The 18961-nt window shown below is 45.9% G+C and overlaps 1 protein-coding gene across 2 annotated transcripts in view; it reads right to left on the bottom strand.

Moving 5' to 3' along the window:
• FAM168A (family with sequence similarity 168 member A) overlaps window positions 1–18961 on the bottom strand; it is a 579070-nt gene that overhangs the window by 422424 nt on the left and 137685 nt on the right. The gene's annotated exons all lie outside the window — the stretch shown is intronic.

The raw sequence follows: 18961 nt of genomic DNA, 5'->3' as shown, positions 1-18961 counted from the left end.
TATTAGAACCGACATGTGCTAAAGACATCACAGAATAAAAACCATCAACGACGCATAACTACTAAATAATCACTCATACCATTCCATTCATACTATGTGTCCCTCATTATCTCTAAAAATCAATACATAAAACATATATATGCACCATCACCAACCAATGTTGACATGCCCAACATATAGCATATATAACATACAATTCACTTCTATGTGGTAAATGCCTACAATGATTTAACTAACATCAGTATTACAATCATGTGCTATTACTGTATTTTTATGCAGCCCAACGGGATACCCGTTTTGCCCGTATTACTGGGCTTCTTCAGGGGAAAGATGGATGTCCTTAAATAGCACCTTTATACTAACATCTTCATGTTGTTAACTCCTTCGTATATATGTTGTCAGTTTTTTTATCATTGATGGTCATATATAATCAAGTTACAAATTGCACATGAATCCGGTCTCTGTAACCATTCCTTTTGTATACTTTTCTGAATTAACTGAGGACCGTTGTATATTTCAAAAAACTCCCAGGAGTCCAAATACTTTCTGCAGTTAAATCCTCTCAACCACCAGCAACGGGAAAATCAAATGCAGTAACTGTTTTCAACACCAACAATTTTCCACCAATTTCCCGATAGGACCTTATATATAACTGCCAGCTGTATATGTATAAAACCGCCACTTCATTCGGTGTAAATCTCACATGGAGTACTTGCAAAACGCCGAAGAATCCGCATGATACCTGCGGATTGACCATGGATCATTAAAACCTTTCAAGTATCTGAAAGTCTGTATCATATCACCCCTGCTCCTCTCCTCCAGGGTATACATATTTAGGTTCTTCCTTCTCTCCTCATAAGTCATTTTATGAAGACCATCCACCTTTTTGGTCGCCCTTCTCTGGACCGCTTCCATCCTGTGTTATGAGCATCGTTGCCCGACGGCTTCACTCCACCTACCTTTCCTTGTCTGCGACTCCTCCTGCTCTTGATGGACGCCTGGCTGCCACGGCGTCCATCTGCCATCCTCTCAAGCATCCCCGGACCGGCTTGGGCGCTGCCTCCCGCCATGTTCTCCAGGTACCTTAGGGTGCGCGCGCCGTGCAGCCCTCATTCTTATTTCCTCATTGGCGCGTTCCTCAGGGGCGTCCCCCTGTGATGACATCACGCTGTTTATTGCTAGCTGTTGAATTAGCAAGGGGGAATCTTACAGATGGAATTCGCTCTCCGAACCTAGCTACTCTGCCTTCCAACTTCTATTGGACTCTTTCTGCTAACGGGGTACTCGTTCCTCGAGGGCCCATGTTCCCTGACCCGCTGCCTGCATCCATCTCCTTTCCTACTTGGAGGAATTCGCTACAGACACCAACAGTGAGTACTATTATCATCAACTCCTCAGAATTGTCTCCCTGGAACCAGGTACTCGCTCCTCGAGGGCCTGCCCCCGTTCCAGCACCAGTGCCATCTCTTACATGGACTGCTGTGTGAGTACGTTACCAACAAGTCTCTCTACCTCCAGGGATCTGGTACTCGCTTCTCGAGTGCCAGCTCACCCTATCTCGGGGCTTCTCCATACTTGGGACTCTGTGAATGTTTTATTGTACTCACTTTCTCAGCTCTCTCCACTACAGCACTGCTACCGGAGAAACCGCTGTTCCAGCGCCCTGGGGAATCCTAGCCCAGCCGGGCTACATCTTCTACTCACTACTGCCACCTCTGGAGGCTTCTCAAACTGTCTAAATAAAGAACTATCTGTGTTTGTGTGTCCAGAGCTGAGCCTGACCTGTGGCCCCTCACGGGACTTCCCCCCCATGGGCGTGGTCAGCTGCTACAGTGTCCAAGGGTCCACCCAAAACCTCACTAACTATAACATCCTGTCTCTATCCCTTTGGAGATATGGTCTCCAGAACTGAACACAGTACTCCAGGTGAGGCCTCACCAAGGCCCTGTACAAGGGGACATTCACTTCTTTTCTCTTACTATATATTCCTCTCTCTGCGCAGCCCAGCATTCTTCTGATTTTAACTATCGCCGTGTCACATTGTTTCGCCGACTTCAGATCGTTAGACACTATCACCCCCAAGGTCTCTCTCCTGCTCCGGGCACAACAGCCCTTCACTCCCCAAATACAGTTCTTTCGGATTTCCTCACTCCATATGCATGACTCTGCACTTCTTGGCATTGAATCTCAGCTGCCATATCTTCGGCCACTCTTCCAGTTTCCTTAAATCCCATCTCATTCTCGCCACTCCTTCCAGCATGTCCACTCTGTTGCAGATCTTAGTATCATCCACAAAAAGACGAACCTTACCTTCTGTCCCGTCCGCAATGTCGCTCACAAAGATATTGAACAGGATTGGTCCCAACACCAATCCTTGCGGCACTCCGCTTAAATATAGAAACATAGAAATGACGGCAGAAGACGACCAAACGGCCCATCCAGTCTGCCCAGCAAGCTTTCGCACTTGTTTTTTTCTCCTACTTATCTGTTACTCTTGGCCCTTAGTAACATTTTGGTTTTATTTCCCTTCTACCCCCACCATTAATATAGAGAGCAGTGTTGGAACTGCATCTAAATGAAATATGTAGCTTAATTAGTTAGGGGTAGTAACAGCCGCAATAAGCAAGCTACTCCCATGCTTATTTGTTTACCCAGCCTGTGCAATTCAGTCCTTGTTGGTTGTCTGAATATAAATCCACTTTTTCTTCATTCCCCACTGCATTTGAAGCAGTGAACTGCGCTGCATATGTATTTCAAGTGAAGTATCAGGCTTAATTGATTCGGGAAGTAACTGCCGTAAGCAAGCAAGCTACACCATGCTTATTGTTTACCCAGACTCTCTTCAGAGTAGTTCCATTTACCATCACACATTGTCTTCTGTCAGCAGCCAGCCAGTTTGCGATCCAGGTCACCACCTTGGCACTCACTCCTAAGCTTCTCATTTTATTCACAAACCTCCTGTGCGAGACCGTATCAAAAGCTTTGCTGAAATCCAAGTAGATGACATTGAGCGCTCTTCCTTGATCTAATTCCCTAGTCACCCAATCAAAAAAGTCAATCAGATTTGTCTGACAGGACCTTCCCCAGGATCCATGCTGCCTCTGGTCCAGCAATTCTTCTGACTGTAGATAGTTCACTATTCTTTCAGCAGCAGCTCCATTACTTTTCCTACCACCGAGGTGAGGCTAACCAGCCTGTAGTTTCCAGCCTCCTCTCTGCTCCCACTCTTGTGAAGCGGGACCACCACTGCTCTTTCACCATTCAGTCGGCCACCACTCCGTTTCTAGGGATCTACTGAACAGGTCACACAGCAGACCTGCAAGCACATCTCTGAACTCCCTCAGTATCCTGGGATAAACCTCATCAGGCCCCATGGCTTTGTCCACTTTTAGTTTTCCTAGCTCTTCCCATACATTCTCTTCTGTAAACTGCAGTTACATATACTCCACTCCCCTCCAGTTTCTTGTTAACTAGCGATGGTCCTCTTTAGTAACACACCAAACTGAAGTATTTGTTTAATATTTCTGCCATTTCTTCGTCTGTCTTCACACATTGATCCTTTTCACCTTTCAATTTCACTATACCACTTTGAACTTTTCTCCTTTCTCTGTTGTATCTGAAAAATGTTTTGTCACCCTCGCTTTACATCTTTGGCAATCCTTTTTTCCACTTGACTTTACATAAGAAAATGCCCATACTGGGTCAGGACCAACGGGTCCATCAAGCCCAGCATCCCGTTTCCAACAGTGGCCAATCCAGGCCCACAGAACCTGGCAAGCACCCAAAAACCAAGTCTATTCCATGGTAACCATTGCCAATGGCAGTGGCCATTCTCCAAGTGAACTCAATAGCAGGCAATGGGCTTCTCTCCAAGAACCCATCCAATCCCCCTTTAAACACAGCTATACCAACTGCACCAACCACATTCTCCGGGCAACAAATCCAGAGTTTAATTGTGCGTTGAGTAAAAAGAACTCTCTCCGATTAGTTCCAAATGGTGCCCCATGCTAACTTCATGGAGTGCCCCCTAGTCTTTCTACTATCCGAAAGAAGTAAATAACCGATTCCACATCTACCCGTTCTAGACCTCTCATGATTTTAAACACCTCTATCATATCCCCCCTCAGTCGTCTCTTCTCCAAGCTGAAAAGTCCTAACCTCTTAGTCTTTCCTTCATAGGGGAGTTGCTCCATTCCCCTTATCATTTTGGTAGCCCTTCTCTTACCTTCTCCATCGCCAATTATATCTTTTTGAGATGCGGCGACCAGAATTGTACACAATATTCAAGGTGCGGTCTCACCATGGAGCGATACAGAGGCATTATGACATTTTCCGTTTTATTCACCATTCCTTTTCTAATAATTTCTAATAATTTTGCTGTCTTGATTACTTTCTTAGTCTCCCTCAGTTCCACCAGATATTCTCTCTTGTGCTCCTCCCTTTGGGATCCTTTATATTTCTTGAACGCTGCTCTTTTAGCTATTATTTTGTCAGCCACCTCCTTTGAGAGCCAGATGTGTTTCATTTTTCTCTTGCTTTTCTTTACTTTTCTAACATATAGATTAGTTGCCTTGGTAATTGCTCCTTTTAGTTTGGTCCATTGTTACACATCTCTCTTGTTCTCCCAGCCTTCTAGTTCTTCCTCCAGGATCTTTCCCATTTCATCAAAGTCTGTGTTTTTGAACTGCAAAACTCAGGTCATCGTGCTTCTTCTCCGTATCCTTTGTTTTGGTTTTTTTTTGTTCAGCAAACAAATCAGACTAAAAAAAAACAAACCAAAAAAAAAAAATCACCCCTGGAAACAAAACACAAATCAAATAAAAAATGTTGGGTCTGCATATCCCTACTCTATAACAGCAGGAAAAGTTAGCCATTACACATGGATGACATCATCTGATAGCACAGATATAGACCCAGATCTCAATAAAGGCTTTATTGAACACGTGCTGGCATTTCCGCAAACTGCCTTGCAATCCCCTCAGTCTTCTAGAGCAGCCGTTCTCAGTGTGTCGCTACACTCCCCAGTCCCCCCGCTAGTCCAGCTGCTCCCCCTGCCCCAGTGAGATGAGAACTCTTCCTCTGCCTAGGCTTGAAATGCTGATAGCCCAGGCATAACGCAGCAGAAGAGATGGGAGTCGGCAGCAGTCACATCATGGCCTTCTTCCCCCCAACCCCGGAAGAGGAAGTGGTAAGCAGCAGCCACGCGCAAGGAAGGAAAGACCATGCTAAAGTACAAGTGCTGCAGCATTGCCCAAAGCAGAAGAGTAATGCAGCCCCGAGCAACATTAGCCCCCGTAGCTGATGGGGTTCCTTTCTCGCGGCCTGGAAGAGAAGGAGACTGTTGCTGCCGCTAGTTATTCGGTAGGGGCAGAGAAGGCATGTGTTTGAGATCACATGTGCGTGAGTGTGTGTATGATTGAGAGCCTGTGTGTGTAATTGAGAATCTATATGTGTGAGAGAAAGCATGTGTATGTATGATTAAGAGACTGTCAGGCCGATTCAGTAAAGTCCGCGGGAGAGTGGGTGCACGCCCGCTCTCCCGGCGCGCGCACAGGCCACTCGCCTGTGTGCGCGATGCAATATTTAAATTAGGTCTGGCAGTAGAAACAGGCAAAAGGAGGTGCTAGGGACACTAGCACGTCCCTAGCGCCTCCTTCTGCCCCAGAGCGGCGGCTGTCAGCGGGTTTGAAAGCAGACACTCAATTTTGCTGGCATCGGTTCTCGAGCCCGCTGACAACTACGGGCTCGGAAACCGGACGCCGGCAAAATTGAGCATCCGGTTTTCGACCCGACAGCCACCGGCCAACTTCAAATTTTTTTATTTTTTTTTTACCCTTCAGGACCTCCGACTTAATATCACCATGATATTAAGTCGGAGGGTACACAGAAAAGCAGTTTTTACTGCTTTTCTGTGCACTTTCCCGGTGCCCGAAGAAATTAGCGCCTACCTTTGGGTAGGCGCTAATTTCTGAAAGTAAAATGTGCGGCTTGGCTGCACATTTTACTTACTGAATCGCGCGGGCATACCTAATAGGGCCATCAACATGCATTTGCATGTTGAAGGCGCTATTAGGTTCGGCGGGTTGGACACGCGTTTTCCACCCCTTACTGAATAAGGGGTAAGGGAAAACGCTCGTCCAATGACAGGTTAACAGTGTGCTTCGTCAGTGTGTGATTAAAAAGAGAAACATAGAAATGATGGCAGAAAATGACCAAAACGTTCCTCCAGTCTGCCCAGCAAGCTTATGGTAGTATCTGCCATGCCATACAAGACACCCCCTATACTTAGTTTCCTAGACCATCAAAATCAGGGCCCTTGTTAGTTGCTGTTTGAGTCCAATTGCCCGTTACCTCTTGCCATTGAAGTAGAGAGCAATATTGGAGTTGTATCAAAAGTATCAGGCTTATTGGTTAAGGGTAATAACGGCCGCATCAGCAAGTTACCCCCATGCACTCTTTTCATTTCCATCCTCAAGCCTTTAGGGATCCACAGTGTTTATCCCATGCCCCTTTGAAATCTTTCACTGTTTTTGTCTTCACCACCAGCTCCAGAAGGGCATTCCAGGCATCCACCATCCTGACCGTGAAGAAACATTTCCTGACTTTGGTTCTGAGTCTTCCTCCCTGGAATTTCATTTTGTGACCCCTAGTTCTACTGATTTCTTTCCAACGGAAAAAGTTTGCTGTTGATTGTGCATAACTAAAACCTTTCATGTATCTGAAGGTCTGTATCACTTCTCCCCTGTACCTTCTCTCCTCCAGGGTATACATATCTTTAGGTCCTTCATCCTCTCCTCATAAGTCATTTGAGGCCCTCCACCATTTTGGTCGCTCTTCTCTGGACCGCTACCATCCTGTCTCTTTCCCTTTTGAGATTCGGTCTCCAGAACTGAAAACAGTACTCCAGATGAGGCCTCACCAAGGACCTGTATAAGGGGATTATCACCTTTTTCTTACTGGTTATTGCTTTCTCTATGCAGCCCAGCATTCTTCTGGCTTTAGCTATCACCTTTTCATATGGCTTTGCTGTCTTCAGATCGCTAGACACCATCTCCCCAAGGTCCCTCTCTTGCCCTGTGCACAACAGCCCTTCACTCCCCATAACAAACAGCTCTTTTGGATTACTGCACCCCAGATGCATAAAAGAAAATTATTCCTTACCTGCTAATTTTCATTCCTGTAGGTACCATGGATCATTCCAGACGGTGGGTTATGTCCTCCGTCCAGCAGGTGGAGTCAGAACAAAAACTTCTCAGGGGAGGTCCATATAACCACGCCTCCCCTGACTCAATTCTCAGTAAACAGACTATCAAAGCCAACAGAGAAGAGAAAGAACCAGAGGGATCAAGTTAAAGAACAAAACAACCTCTGGACCAAAATGTCCAGGAAGTAGATTTGAAATTAACAAACCATAAACATTGAAACTTGCAAACAGTACTGTGTGGAAGAACAGTTCCACAGTACACGAAGTACAGAGAGCAAAAGTGATAGAGACAGGTAAGCAGGGATGTCCCACAACAAAGTACCCCCAAGTCTAGGAAGGGTGTCTGGAATGATCCATGGTACTACAGGAACGAAAATTAGCAGGTAAGGAATAATTTTCTTTTCCCTGTACGTACCAGGATCATTCCAGACGGTGGGATGTACCAAAGCTTTCCCATCATGGGTGGGCCATGGACAGCCCTGCCCGAATGACCCTGTCTCCTAGATACCCGTCCGAAGGCGCCCGAACATCCAGGCGATAATGCCTGGTAAAAGTGTGGATAGACTTCCAAGTAGCCGCCCTGCAGATTTCCTGGGCGGGTACGGAGGAACTCTCAGCCCAGGAAGTTGCCTGAGCACGGAGAGAATGAGCCTTTAGCACCAACGGAGGAGACTTACCTGCACCTAGGTATGCCGCTACGATCGCTCCCTTCAACCAGCGAGCAATGGATTGCTTCGAGGCCATGCAACCTCTCCGAGGTCCCGACCAAAGAACAAACAAATGATCCGAAAGCCGGAACTCATTCGTAATCTCCAGGTAGTGCATTAATACTCGTCGTACATCAAGCTTGTGGAGATCACCAGATTCTGTAGCGGGAAAAGAAGGAAGTTCCACCGACTGATTAAGATGAAACCCAGATACCACCTTAGGTAAAAATGAGGGAACAGTACGCAAGGAAACTCCACTCGGTGAGAAAGCGGAGGTATGGCTCCCGGCAGGATAGAGCCTGTAACTCCGAGACCCGTCTTGCTGAACTGATCGCCACCAGGAAGACCATCTTGAAAGTAACATCCTTGATGGTAGCGGAACTCAATGGCTCAAAAGGCGGACTGCAGAGGGTCCGGAGTACCAGGTTCAAATTCCACGATGGGCAGGGCGGACGGATTGGAGGCTTCAGGTGTCTCACTCCCTTCAGAAAACGCAGGATATCCGGATGGGAAGAGAGAGGACTTCCCTTCGTTCCCTGAAGGAAGGCTCCAAGCGCCGCCACTTGTACTCGAAGAGAATTATAGGCCAGACCCATATCCAAACCCTCCTGTAGGAATGAAAGAATTTGTGCCAACGAAGCCTATGGGGCCGAAATGGCTTTTGAGCCACACCACTCCTCAAAAACCTTCCACACTCGAACATACGTAACCGAAGTGGACGTCTTACGCGCCCGTAGCAGAGTGGATATGACAGACTCAGGGTAACCGCGACGCCTCAGCTTTCGCCGTTCAAAAGCCAGGCCGCAAGACAGAAGCGATCTGCCGCTGGAAAAAATATTGGTCCCTGACGCAGGAGTCGTGGAAGGTGAGCGAGGCGGAGCGGATCCCCCACCGCTAACTGGAGAAGATCCGCGAACCACGGTCGCCGGGGCCATTCCGGAGCCACGAGAATTACTGGGCCCTGATGAGTTTCTATTCTTCGAATAACCTTTCCCACCAGTGGCCACGGTGGGAAGACATACAGAAGACACTGACGTGGCCATGGAAGTACTAGCGCATCTACTCCTTCCGCTCCGTGCTCCCTTCTTCGACTGAAGAAGCGAGCGGCCTTTGCATTTCTGGCCGTTGCCATGAGATCTAAGCGTGGAGTTCCCCAGCACTTGATTATCAGGGCCATCGCGTCCTCCGAGAGTTCCCACTCTCCGGGGTCCAGGTGGTGCCGGCTGAGGAAATCCGCCTGAATGTTGTCGACACCCGCTATGTGGGAAGCTGCCAGACGAAGAAGATGGATCTCCGCCCATTCCATCAGTCTGTCTATCTCCAAGGACACCAGACGACTCTTTGTGCCTCCCTGCCTGTTGATGTACGCCACTGTGGTGGCGTTGTCCGACAGTACCCGAACTGCTCGGTGGTGCACCAAGTGTAGTAAGCCCTGAAGCTGCGAGCCGAACGGCTCTTGACTCCAAACGGTTGATGGGCCAGGTCGTCTGTTCCTTCGACCACCGTCCCTGAATCGAGGTGTCCAGACAGACCGCTCCCCAGCCGGAAAGACTGGCGTCCGTGGTCACTATCATCCAGTCTGGAGACTCCAGGGACACTCCTTGAGCTAACTGGTGAGGGTCCGGCCACCAGTCGAGACTGTACCTTGCAAAGTCTGGGAGTGGAAGCTCCGCTTGATAATCCCGGGACATCGGCTTCCAACGGGAAAGTAATGCTCTCTGAAGGGGCCGAAGATGGGCAAAGGCCCATGGAACCAGGTCGATGGAGGAGACCATGGTTCCCAGGACCTGAAGATAGTCCCACGCCCTTGGAACCTCGAGAGTCAAGAAAGTGAGGATCTGCTCGCGTAGCGCCTGAGCTCTCTCCGCACTGAGGAAGACCATGGCTTTTCCCGTGTCGAAATGAGCTCCCAGAAAATCCAGTGTCTGAGATGGATGCAGTCTGCTCTTTGCAAAGTTGACAATCCAACCGAGCTCCTGAAGGAGCTGGATCACTCTGTGACTGCCTGAATTCCCTGTTCCCGTGATTTCGCTCTGATGAGCCAATCGTCTAGATAAGGATGCACCAGGATTCCTTCTCTCCTGAGCGCGGCCGCCACTACTACCATGATTTTCGTGAACACCCGGGGAGCCGTGGCCAGCCCGAAAGGCAGAGCCCGGAACTGGAAATGCTGTTCCAAAATCTTGAACCGAAGATAACGTTGATGAGAATGGTGGATCGGGATATGTAGATACGCCTCCGTGAGATCCAACGAGGCTAGAAACTCCCCTGGATGTACCGCCGCCAGAACCGAGCGGAGCGTCTCCATGCGGAAACGAGGGACCCTGAGGAAATTGTTGACAGTCTTGAGATCCAAAATGGGTCGATAGGTTCCCTCCTTCTTGGGAACTACGAAGTAAACAGAATAGTGACCCCGTCCCAACTCGGAAGCCGGAACCGGCACTATCGCTCCCAAAGCATGGAGACGATCCAAGGTCTGACGTACGGCTGACGCTTTGCGAGGGATCCGCAGGGAGAGAACAGAAACCTGTCTGGTGGCGTGTGTACAAAATCCAACACGTAGCCTTGCCTTAGGATGCTGAGGACCCATTGGTCTGAAGTGATTCGGACCCACGCCCCGTAGAAGAGCGAAAGTCGACCCCCCCAGCCGAGGAATCGACTCGAGGGTCCTCCTGGCATCATTGCGGTGACTTCGTGGAAGGGCCCGTACTGTGTCCGTCCTTACCGGGCCGATGACCCCGAAAGGACCGATTCCAAGTATGTGAGCGTGAAGAAGGAGCCCGTGGAGGCTGCTGTCTCGAGGGTCGGACCTTACGTTGATTGCGATACCTGTTCCTGTTAGAGTTGAACGGTCTGTAAGAACGCGGTCGATCCTCTGGTAACTTATGAACCGCATTTTCGTTGAGTGTCTTAATGATCTGATCCAGATCTTCCCCAAACAGGAACTTGCCCTTGAAAGGAAGAGACCCCAAACGGGTCTTGGAGGAAGCATCCGCAGACCAGTTCCTTAACCAAAGGAGACGGCGCGCAGAAACCTGCTGCCACCATGGCTCGTGCCTGTACTCTGATGAGATCATACAGGCGTCCGCTCCATAGGCTACCACGGCCTCTAACCTGTCCGCTTGTTGAGCCTCGGCATCTGGAAGAGCCTGCGAGGTGAGAAGTTGTTGTACCCACCTGAGTCCTGCACGCTGGGCTAGAGAACTGCAGATAGCCGCTCTCATGCCCAGAGCCGAGACCTCGAACACCCGCTTCAGGAACACCTCTAGCTTCCTATCTTGAAGATCCTTCAAAGCTGTGCCCCCGGTGACGGGAATGGTCGTGTGCTTCGTCACCGCTGAAACCGCCGAATCCACTGCGGGCACTCGAAGCAGCTCCAAGAAATCTGCCGGCAAAGGATATAATTTATCCATGGCTCTACCACCCTGAGATTGGCCTCTGGAGTGTCCCACTCTCTGGCAATTAGTTGTAAAATACTGTGATGGGTGGGAAAAGCCTTTGCCAGAGGTCGAAGGCCCGCAAGAAGTGGATCCCCCTTCTTGACATTCGGGTCTGGAACCACAGGCTCAGGCGGAGGGTCAATATCCATCTCCTGTAGGATGTGTGGAACGAGATCCTCTAATTCCCCAGCCTGAAAAATCCGCAGAACTCTGGGATCATCCCCTTCAACCTGAGCTGTAAGGGAGGGGTCGTCTGTGAGCTGATCTAAAAGAGGGTCACCTCCAACTCCTCCTGCCGTTGGCTGCTGGCGGTGGTGGAGGACAGGGAAGGTCTTAGAAGTTCCTGGAAACCCCTCAGAGAGAGACCCGGTAAACTGTGTGAAGAGTCCCCCTAAGGGAGGAACCGGGCATGGTCGTTTGGTCGGAGGAGTATCCCCCCCTCCTGACAGGGAGTCCTTGCAATGCATGAAAGCCCTGTTCATCAGGACTATAAACTCAGGAGAGAAAAAATTACCTGAGTTCACAGAAAGTTGACTTCTCCGATAGTGCTCCGGTGACTGGTAAAGGTAGGAGGAAGAAGTTGAGTCTCTGCGCCCTCAGCTGAAATACCAACGCATGAGGGAGGAAACAAAATGGCCGACGTTCCCGCGGTCTGCGAGAACGGAGCTTGCCTTTTCCTGCCCCCGCGGTCCTGAAGCCGCTCTGTGTCCCCCGGAGCGGGGCTGTCCTCCCCCCTCAGACGACATGAGCAGTACAAACAATCTTTCGTGGAGAAGAAATCCGCTCAGTGAACGACGTCGCTACCCCACTACTGCCGCTGACTCGGTGAGGAGAAAGCGAGGGGGGAGGGAGGGAGGGAGGAAGGTGCAGTTCGCGCCGAAAGCGGTGAGAGAAAAACGGCGAAAAACGCCGGCACGGCTCTGAAAACCCACCCTCCGGCTCAGAGAAAACCGCCGGGGAATGACTCTTCCCGACGGGAAGCAGCCCCGGGGAATATAACGTCGCGGGGCCACGGACTGGGAAACTCCTCACACCAAAAAAGGCGGGGTGGGTTCGCACCAATACAAGTAAGAGGGGAGTGAAACGGCACTACCGATATGCACCCTCAGCCGTGAATGCTCTGTTTGAAAGACTCCCACGACGCTCTAAAAACAGAAAGAGACACTTACCTTCAGCCCTATAAAAAATAAAAAGAAATAAATAGGGGATGGAGGAAAAATAAGTGAAGAGGAAAGAAAAAGAGATAAAACAGCCTGTCAGCAAGTCCCTGTTCACTGAGGAAGGGGTTACTGTCTTGGCTGTCAAGCTAAACAAAGCTGAATCTCTAAATTTAATAAACTTGATCCCTCTTAAAGAAGAATTAGAAAATTTAAGACCTTAAAGGCCAAGTGCTGGGGACCTCAGTGTCCCCTGCTCACACCTGCTGGAGTCAGAACTATACTGAGAACTGAGTCAGGGGAGGCGTGGTTATATGGGACCTCCCCTGAGAATTTTTGTTCTGATTCCACCTGCTGGACGGAGGACATAACCCACCGTCTGGAATGATCATGGTACTTACAGGGAACTCTGCACTTCTTGGCATTGAATTCCAGCTGTCGAATCTTTGACCACTGTTCAAACTTCCTTAAATCACATCTCATTCTCTCTACTCTTTCTGGCATGTCCACTCTTTTGCAGATCTTAGTATAATCCGCAAACAAACTTTATCTTCTATCCATTTCGCAATGCCGCTCACAAAGATATTGAACAGAACTGGCTCTAATACCAATCCTTGTGGCATTCCACTTAACACTGTTCTCTCTACAAAGTAGGTTCCATTTACCATTACACGCTGTCTTCTGTCCATCAACAAGTTTGTAACCCACTCTACCACTCTGGCGCTCACTCCCAAGCTTACGTGGGAGAGAGAGAGCATGTGTATGTGTGTGATTGACACACTCTCTTTCTCTTGTGAAAGAGAGTTTGTGTATGACAGAGGAAAAAGTTGCAAGCAAACACCCCCCCCCCCCCCCCCCCCAAATACACAACAATCTCAGGGCATCTGGAAATCAAATGTTTCCAGGTATGGAGAGCAGAGCTTTTTTTTTTTTTTTTTTTAAATCATTATTTTTAATCATTGCATCCTTGGTCTGCTGTTTTGAAATATTTTATCGGTGTCTGGAAATTTTTGATATGAGTTTTTAATTATTGGATATTCCATTCATCAGCTGGTTTTGAAATAATCTGTTCTTTTTCTTAATATGGCTTTACTGCTATTGATTTTATATTTCTTGATTTGTTTTGAGGACTGGGGATGTTTCTCTTTTACCTACGTTGCACTGCATACAAAGTCTCTTATTGCGGTTTCCAGTTCAGTTTCAGTCTGCATATTTTTATTTTTGCTTTATGGTCTCTTTATTCTTTGTTAGATGAGGATCTGCACATGTGCCTGAGGTGAGGCATTCTGTTGACATGTTTTTGTGTAGGGATCTATAGCAGCCTAGCTTGTTCAATTTTCCTAATAGGAGGAATATTGTAGTTTGAGGCCCGATGTAATATTTCAAAGTGTTGCCTTTTCTTAGATAAGGTGGTTACTAATTGAGTGCTTGAAGTTGGTGCTGTTCTGGTTTACTATTTATGTAATTTTGATCAGAAAGAGTACTTGTCTCTCCCTCGTGTCATTCATAACAATTAAAAAAAAAAAAAAAGGCCCAGCATTAATTCTATTTTTTCCGTGGATTATAATGAGCAGTGTGTCACACATGTGAGCATTGCCTGTCAGGTGTGTTACAATGGGAAAAAGAGCATAAGCTTTAGCAAGATAATCAACACTCCAGTAGACAGATGAGAATAAGAATGGCTAGAAACATAAGAACATAGAACATAAGATATGCCATACTGGTCAGACCAAGGGTCCATCAAGCCCAGTATCCTGTTTCCAACAATGCCCAATCCAGTCACAAATACCTGGCAAGTACCCACACATTAGATAATCACAAGCTACTATTGCTTATTAAGTTACCGTAATAGCAGTTTATGGATTTTTCCCTCTAGAATTTATCCAACCTTTTTTAAACAGAGTTACACTAAACTGCTGTAACCAATCTTCTGGCAATGAATTCCGGAGCTTAACTATGCACTGAGTGAAAAAGAATTATCTTCAATTGTTTTAAATGAGCTACTTCCTAACTTCATGGGTACCCCCCTGGCCTTCTATTATCTGAGAGAATAAATAACCAATTTACATTAATTGTTCAACTCCTTTCATGATTTTGTAGACTTCTATCATATCTCCCCTCAGTCGTCTCTTCTCTCCAAACTGAACAGCCCTAACTTCTTTAGACTTTCTTCATAGGGCAGCCATTCCATGACCCTTATTTTGATCACCTTTCTCTGCACTGTCTCCAGTGCAGCTATATCCTTTTTGAAATATTCAAGATGTAGTCAAGATGTAGTCTTTTTGAAATATTCAAGATGTAGTCTTACCATTGAGTGATACAGAGGCATTTTGACATTCCTCCATTTTATTTGCCATTCCCTTCCTAATAATTCCTAACATTATGTTTGGCATTTTGATCGCCACAAGCATATTGAGCCAACGATTTCAATATATTATCCACTATGACGCATAGATCTCTTTCCTGGGTGGTAACTCCTAAAATAGAACATAACACTGCATAACTACAGCAAGGATTATTTTTCCCTATATGCATCACTTTGCACTTGGTCCACGTTAAATTTAATCTGCCATTTGGAAGCCTAATCTTCCAGTCTCACAAGGTCCATCACAATCCTCTTGAGATTTAAATACGCTGCTTAATTTTGTGTCATCCATAAATTTGATCACCTCACTCGTCGTACCCCTTTCCAGATCATTTATAAATATATTAAAATCACCAATCCAAGTACAGATCCCCTAGGCACTCCACTGTTTATTTTTTTCCACTGTCAAAATTGACCATTTAATCCTGCCTCTCTGCTTCCTCCTGACTTTTAACCAGCTTGCAATCCGCAAAAAGACATCGTTTCCTATCCCATGATTTTTTAGTTTTCTTAGAAGCCTCTCATTCAGGACTTTGTCAAACACCTTCTGAAAATCCAAATACACCACATCTACCAGTTCACCTTTGTCCACATTTATTCACCCCTTCAAAAAAAAAAAAAAAAAAAAAAAAAAAACAAAGACTTCACTTGGGTAAATCCATGTTGGTTGTTGTCCCATCAAACCATGTCTATCTAAATGTATTATGAGTTTATTCCTTATAACAGTTTCTCAACGATTTTCCCGGCACTAAAGTCAGGCTCACCGCTCTATAGTTTCCCTGGATCACCCTGGATCCCATTTTAAAATATCGGGGTACACACTGGCCATCTTCCAATCTTCAGGTACATCGGATGATTTTAATGATAGGTTACAAATTAATTGAAATAGGTCTGAAATTTTATTTTTTTAGTTCTTTCAGAACCTTGGGGTGTATGCCATCCGGTCCAGGTCAATTTACTACTCTTCAGTTGTCAATCAGGCCTACCACATCTTCCAGATTCATCATGATTTGGTTCAGTTCATCTGAATCATTGCCCATGAAAACCTCTCCAGAACGGGTATCTCCACAACAATTCTCTTTGGTAAACATCAAAGCAAAAAAATTCTTTAACCTTTCCGCGATGGCCTTATCTTCTCTAAATGCCCCTTTAACTCATTGATCGTCCAACAATCCAACCGACTCCCTTGCAAAGCTTTCTGCTTCGGATATATTTAAAAAAAGATTTTATTGTGAGTTTCTGCCTCTATGGCCATTTTGGTCTTCTATCTGCCATCATTTCTATGCTTCTATGTTTTCAAATTCTCTCTTAGCCTGGTTTATTCAATGTCTTACATTTAACTTGCCAATGCTTATGCTTTATCCTATATTCTTTTGAATGATCCTTCTTCCAATTATGAATGAAGATCTTTTTGGCTAAACAGCCTCTCTTTCTCGTCACCTTTTAATCATGCCGGTAATCGTTTTGCCTTCCTTCCACCTTTCTTAATGCATGGAATACATCTGGGCTGTGCTTTTAGGATTTTTTTTTTTGTTGTTGTTAATGTCCACACCTGTTGCACACATTTTACCTTTATAGCTGCACCTTTCAGTTTTTTCTAACTATTTTTCTCATTTTCTCAAAGTTTCCCTTTTGGAAGTTTAGTGCTAGAGCCGTGGATTTACTCACTGAACCCCTTCCAGTCATTATTTCAAATTTGATCATATTATGATCACTATTACCAAGCAGCTCCACCACCGTTACCTCTTTCGCCAATCCAGTGCTCCACTGAGAATTGGATCTAAAATTGATCTCTCTCTCGTCTGTTCCTGAACCAATTGCTCCATAAACTTGCTATTTTATTCTGCTACCTATGAAGCCGCCTGTTTACAGGTTAGTAAACCTGTTTCCTCCGTTTGACAAGCAGGTATGAACTAACCATTACATGTGAGGAGTCCCAAGGTGAGAGTTGCACTGCAGAAACACTTATACAAGATTTAACAAATTTTAGAAGTCTGATTATAACCTGGTTTTGGTATGCTGTACTCCCTCAAGGTTTCAATTTCTTTCTCAAACCCACTGGTAGGTGCTCAAAGGGGTCCAAATTTGACAGATTATATGGCATAGACCTTCAAAAATCTAGCAGAGCTGTGTGATATTTCATGCAAATCATGTCCATCATGTGAGCAATCCAATCAGAAAAGGAAGGCGGCACATCCTTTAACCAGTTAAAAAGTATACATTTTCTAACATCTGATAGTGAGGGGGTTTTTTGGGGGGTGTTTTTTTTAAGAGGGTTGTTGAACTGACCAGCTGAAATGTGGAGAAAAACAACCTTAGTGATAGAATAGGAAGTACAATGTATACAAGGTTGAAGAGCATCAGACTTCCTTGTGATTGCAATAGTCTAGGGCAGAGCTTTCCAAACGTTTCATGTTGGTGACACACTTTTTAGACAATTTCCGACATGGTATTCAGTCTTCTAGCAAACCAGAGGTTAAAGGTTAAACGAACGAAACGTATTTAGACAATTTAAGTATGTTTCCCTTAAATATATACATAAATAAAATGTTCCACGATACAAACTCTCTCATGAAAACCTTTTATATTAAAAATATACTTCCCAAAAAAACAAAGCCCAAGCACTATCTCGTGTCCCCCAAACACTCATCTCTCCCCCCCCCCCCAGCAACATGTCTGGCCCCCACACATTCATCTCTTTCTTCCCCAGCACATGTCTAGCCCCCACACATCATCTCTCTCCTCCCTTCAGCAGCCATTTAAGAGACTTAAAAAAATCAAAGGAACCATTTTAAACCATTCTCTCCCACAAGTACACACTCTCACAACATCCTACCCATAACATTCCCTCCCCCTCCCCCAGTTCCCCCCAAATCACCCACTCTCCCCACCTTTCAGCCTAACACCACCATCTTGTAAACTACACAGAATCAAAAAAAAGGAATGAATCATGAAGTTTATAGCTAGGAACAAAGGCCTGGAATTCAGGCAGATGGGTGGCCACCCCCATAAGAAGATTTAGTTAGAAAATCAAGTATTTGCAACCCCACCTATGCAGGGTCATAATGCCATCTTGGCTTAGGGATATTAACTATCAAATTAAAAGGTTCAGTACAATTTTATTTTCTTGTTAAATAAATCAGAACAAACTAAATCAAACACACCATGTGCTGCAAGGACACTTTAGAAGAAAAATCTTGGAATAGTAAAACTTTTTCTTCCTCAAAACATTAGTCCCTGCTTCCAAAACACTTGGAACAGAACAGGCCTATTTGCCTAGTTCAATAATTGTGCTACCACAACCCGGAGCCTATTCATATTTGGCATCTTACTGCCTAGCAGTTTACCCCTGAAGTCAGGTAAATTCATTTGTGTTGGCAGCCATGATTCAAGCATTTGCAGCAATTCCCCATCTGAAACTATCTCAGCCAAAACAACAGACACAAATTGTTGCACCTGGGCATATTTTCCAAGACATCAAGTTTATTATCCATTTGGATATTTTGCATCTCTAGGGCCTGTGCTTGCTGTTTAAGGGCCTGAACATAATCTTCCGTAATCCATATACGCTACTCCACCACTTCCATTTGTTTGCTGACCTTTAGTAATTGACGCATTCAAAACTCCAATTTTATTAGATAGCCCTCAAATTCTGTTTTTAACGCAGTGGCAACCAATTTTGTTACTTTTTGGATTAGGGTCTCAGTAGCTTCACTGCTTAGCACATTATTGACATGTGCATCCACCATGTTAGCGTCTCCAGCCTGTGTATTTTATCTTTCTTACTAATTCTCGTGTTCATCACAAAGTCAACTTACTCGAAGCAGGGGACAATCTTCTCTTGATGACAAGATGGGCTTTTTTATTTAATACTAGAGGTTAAGGCGCTTAAATACGATCTTTTGCGGCGGGTGGCACTTGGAGTTCAGATAGCACATGTCTGGCTCTGCTCACTGCCCACATGACCTCTTTCGGAAGCACTTACTTAAAGGACAACCTATCTTCACTGGGTGAACAGGCTGCACAAAACTGCTTACCCAAAGTTATAATCCAGACAGTAGTAGGACATGAAGGTCTGCACACAGCTT

This window comes from Rhinatrema bivittatum, chromosome 5 (assembly GCF_901001135.1).
Source record: "Rhinatrema bivittatum chromosome 5, aRhiBiv1.1, whole genome shotgun sequence".
In the NCBI taxonomy this organism is placed as follows: Eukaryota; Metazoa; Chordata; class Amphibia; order Gymnophiona; family Rhinatrematidae; genus Rhinatrema; species Rhinatrema bivittatum.
This window is presented reverse-complemented; position numbering and strand designations above follow the sequence as displayed.